The sequence below is a fragment of the Cupressus sempervirens genome, chromosome 11 (assembly GCF_028749045.1).
Source record: "Cupressus sempervirens isolate cs-2001-9-10 chromosome 11, ASM2874904v1, whole genome shotgun sequence".
Taxonomy (NCBI): domain Eukaryota; kingdom Viridiplantae; phylum Streptophyta; class Pinopsida; order Cupressales; family Cupressaceae; genus Cupressus; species Cupressus sempervirens.
The window spans coordinates 29,512,187-29,517,446 of record NC_143128.1 but is presented as its reverse complement, the minus strand read 5'-3'; positions in this window follow the sequence as shown (position 1 = coordinate 29,517,446).

Genomic DNA, 5,260 nt, shown 5'->3' with positions numbered 1-5,260 from the left:
GTTTTGAAAGAAAAATTTGGTCTAATTAATGTGTATATCTAGAAAAATATTGGACATATTGTACTTAATATTTATATCTGCACATATGGTTTTGAAAAAAAAATTTGGTCACCTCGCTCAAATTCAGCTATATTATAATCAATGAAAATTTGTCTTCTTACAATTCTCTTTGTGCTAAGTTGTCACCTTGCTCAAATTCACACAAATCGAAGAAATTATATGACCTTGAATTTTCTTGTGTGCTAAGTGAAAGTAGTGGGAATACCTAGCTACAGGAAAACTCTTAAGAAGTCTTGATCTTTTCTCACTTACTTACAAAGAGTGAGCATATCATTTAATTGGGCAGTCAAATAAAGTGGGTTATACATAACCATCTTATGAAGTATGTATAATGATTGTAGAGCTTAAAAATATGTAAAATGAACTCCATATGTCTTTTGAACTTTATGATTTCAGAGGTTCTCAATTGAAAACACTACATCACATGAAAGAGAAACCAAGGTTTGTTGAATGTTGGAGTTTTTTGTCAAAAGAGGAGATATTTAGCCTTTATTTGTAAGCATGTAATACCTAAATTATAATTAGTCTCTAGACAAATTATTTCAAAGTCCAGATTTTGATGCAGAACTTGAGACGATGATTACATTAAATAAGGGTTTTAAGAATCAATTTGACATATTGATAAGCATTTTAAAAGATCTTACCTTCATAACTATTTCAATCCATCATGTTAATGATATGGGTAAATGTCCAATTTGCACTAATGATTTGTATTGGGAGAGGAGGTGGTTGAGATGCCTTTTCATCCAACCCATATATTCCATTCTCACTAAATTAAACTATGGTTGCTCAAACAATCCACTTGTTCGAACAAGTGTAAACGAAACATTGTAAATTGTATCCCCATATAATTTCTTTTTTATCTAGGTCCCACTAAAACCATGTGGCCTTCCACATCTATTTTTTCTTATCCCATCTTTATTCCACACATATTCATAATAGTGTATCTCCAAGTAGGATCTTTGTTCCAAATTCAGATCCATCTTGGGAAGAGAAGGATGATTAGGGAGGACAAGGGAAACTTAGGGTTTCTCTTTCCTTAAAATCTACCCCTATCCTCAATGTTTGGCATCAAATCTAAATGGGCAATATTTATTTGGTTTCAGTAGGGATTATAGGCCTATTTCACTCTTATTTGAGATTTGCATCCCAAAATGGTTGGGCGAGGTATATAAACAAGGGTGCCTCCATTATTTTGGTAAGTGTCCAATTCACTTCAAGGTAATGAATTCTAATCTTAGATCTCTCAACTATATTTTTACATCAATACTTGTGATCAAATGAAAAGAGCATCAAATCATCAAGGTATAAGGCATTATTTCTCAAATACAACCTCTATTACATATCAATGTAACCTTTTACCTATTTTTCTATGCACAGGAATAGGCAGTAGATGTGCAAGAAGAGATATAAATACATGTAGAAAAGAACTGCATTTCACAACTAATTTCATTGATTGTAAACAAAAAGAAATTGACTACCATCAAATCAGAATCTAGAAAATTAATATATATAAATTATAAAGTAAAAAATTTATCATGTACTTATAAAGAAACATAACATTTATAAAAAGTCATTAGAAAAAATGAATTTTAATTGGTAGAGACTACAATGAGAGGGAGGGGGGCATGGACACGAAGGGAGATAATGCTAATGGGGAAGAAGATAATCTTAGAGAGGAGGAATGTAAGGAGAGGATGGGTGGAAATAGAAACATCACTATTAAGATGCCTGCAAATAGAGATGAGGATTTTGAGGGCAAGTCTAATAGGAGTTTGAAAAGAGGGAGAGATATCGACTCTAAGAAGGACAAGTAGGAGGAAGGGAAGGATAACATTGAGGAAGATGAGAAGTAGGGGAGTGGGTAAAAGAATGAGTAGGAAGTTGAGGAATATGGGTCCAGCTAGTACACATGTATGATTTCAGGCAAAGATGGGAGAGTAGTTTGGATAAATTTTGATAATATTTCTACGAGGATGGAGCTTAAGAGAGAGATGATCAAAACTCTAGTTAAGGAGAATAAGGAGGGCAAAATTCAAATGGAGGAGCTAACTGACCCTACCCTTGTTATTTTGAGTGAAATCACAAAGGAAAACCCTCAGATGGATGTGCTTAATAATGCTAAAAATAATTCTGTTGAGAGTTATTGAACCACTACATGGACTTTCCATGAAATCCAAGAGCTCAAATATAGAGTGGGTAGACTAGAAAGGGGTAATTGAAGCATGTAGAACAGGAAAATAGAGGAGGAAAAGGAAATGGATAATAGAGTGGAGGAACCGAAGAGTAGAGTTTAGACTATGAAGGGAACTCTGTAGAGAATTGCTAAGCAAAGCTATAACATTCTAAGAGAATCAAATGCCAACATAAAGGTGCTCACAAAAAAATTTGAAGAACATAGGGCTAGTAAGGAGGATGGCCAATATCCCAACAATGGAAAGGATAAGACTCTGGAGGACGGTTCAAGAAAGAGAACCATATCCAACACAAAGAAGAAGGACATCCAAGAACTTGAGAAAGATCTTTTAGACTTGAAAGAGGTGGCTCAAAGAATGACTAAGCTAGAGATTCAAGCTATGAAAATCCTCAGAGAAATTGCCTGAGCCTTTCTCTTGGCTTTTTGGGCTTGTCCTTGTTTGTTTTCTTTGCTTCCCTATTTATTTATGTTTTTACTTGTTTTCCTATGGGAAGCTGTTACTTCTGTCAGTGGCTTTTATGCTGATAATACGTTAAGCACTTTATCTATGCTTTTATTTTACTATTGTAGGGTTTCAAGGTCCCATTAACACCTATTTTCCTTAATAAAAAATCAAGTTAATATGAATAATCTAAAAAATGTCACAATAATACTTAGCCTACCAAATGAATGCCTTCCATTAAAAAATGGACTTGTTGCCTTAACTTAACATAGTTTTACTATAACTAAAAGTCATCTTTCACCTTTTCAATCCAACTACATCTCAGAAGCTTTTTAATTTATCAATTTTCAAACTCTTTAGCATTGGATTGCATGATCTGCCCACTTCTACAAAGATGTTTGAAAGAAGAAGATTGTTCACATAATTCTTAAGATCCAAATTAAAAAATAATGTTGATGAAACACTCATGAGCCTATTTTCATATGTAATTTAAAAGTAGTAAGAAATAAAATGCATAGACCCACCCCAGGTTTCAACTCACATCTTGGTAATAAAAATTTACGGATATCCTCAAGATAGCTAGCACGGGAAATGAGTTTAAGACCACAAATAAAGATTAACTATATATGTAGTGCATTGATCAATATATATATATATATATATATATATATATGATTTTACAATGTAATCTTGTCTATCTACTATTATCAATATCATAACTTTTGTCAGCAACTAGCTAAGCCTACTTGATTTGTTTATATGATACAATATCATCATGACGATAGCTTTTTTTTTGTGGTTTATGTTCTATCAACTTTGTCTATCATGCATATTCGCTGATTGCTTTAGGATTGGGAATTGGGGGATAGAAAATTAAATTAAAGTAAAAAACAAACTCAAAGTGTTGTGTTTCATTCAGAAAAATCTTCTTGGTTAAGATCATGGAATGGGTTTTTTGGGTTGTAGTGCTAGCTTCAGCTGGTTTAGGATTACTTCTCTTAAAGGTTACAAGAGATATATGGTGGATGCCACTGTAGTTAAAAAAGTACTTTGAAGCCCAAGGGATTGGAGGTCCTTCCTATAAGCTACTCCATGGAAATACCCTTGATATTGTTAGAACGACTACAGAGGAGAGTTCTAAGCTATCAATGTTAGGGCACAATATAACTCCTTCAATTATTCTTGTGTATCATCAGTAGGGGAAAACTCATGGTTGATATATTGTATACTTAATTTTTTTTGAATTTTTGAGTTCTAAAGCTTCATAATCACCATTGATTTTAGTTTCTATGAATTTTATCACCAGACAGTGTCTCTAGTTGCAATCATAGTAGAAGGGGAAAAAACACAAAAGCATCCTAAATTTAAAATAATATTTGAAGGAAGTTTTGCAAATTATTTTTTGGTAATATTTTGCTTGAACTTGTTCTAATTATGACTATTGTACTACTTGAACACATTTCAATTAGCTTTTTGAACAGCTTGTATTTCATTTTTAAAAATTACTATCATTGTGATTGGAGTAGTATATAAGAAGAGGAGGATGTGAATCACCAATTCATTAGGCATTCATTTAATTGTAATATAGGTTAGGATTACGTTTACTGGTTTGGGACCAAACCCAGACTTTTATATATAATGGCCTAGAATTTTATAGCATTGAGATGAATTCCAACATAGACATGTATGACTAATATAATGATATGAAGATTTGTTTACAATGATTTAATTGGGGTAATGGGAGATTATAATTGTTCGAATAATTTGAAAGATGAGAATGATGACACCAAAAACTAATCAAACATAGAAACAAAACCAATGGATTGTGATTTATTTGTGGATGGATAGACATGACATTTAACATAGAAGAAAAATATCAAATTGATAACAGTAGACACACATTTATAAGTTAAATCAATGATACCAATTCTTACAGAGTTTTTCTTTCGCTAAATAACTCTCTTGTTGGGCAATCAACCAGGTGCTCCTAGAATAATGAATTCCAACTGGAAGAACTCCCCTGTTGGGCCTATTGTTCAGTAGGAGATCCCTTCTTGTGGCTTGCCGTAAGGGGATTACCTATTGCTAATGGGGAGAAATCTTTTCTTCATTAGGGTTTTATGCTCTTGAATGGAGATCCCAATAAGAATAGCTTTATTTTGGAACCCTTTGTTTGGTACTTTCACAGGGGTATTCTTGTACGTACAACCTAGCCCTTTCCCTAGCACACTACCATCGAATTCACAATTGCTATAAAATCCGTGTTTGGAAGAAATATATAGTTTTGATGTCAATGGCACTGCATAGGAAAGTAAAAAAATAGTAAATCAAGACATCACATATATGGTATCCGCTGGAAGCATGGAGCAAAATTTTAAAACTGAATCCTATCCAATCAACCACATACCTCTCATTAGATATGCCCAAAATCCTTAGCTCCAATAGCTTTTGCAATCCTAAAATCCTCAGCTCTAATAACCCTAATTGTGCCGCAGAGATGAAATAACAAACAAACAAACTTTTCTCTATTTTTTTATTTGAACCTGAGTTGGTCAAACTTT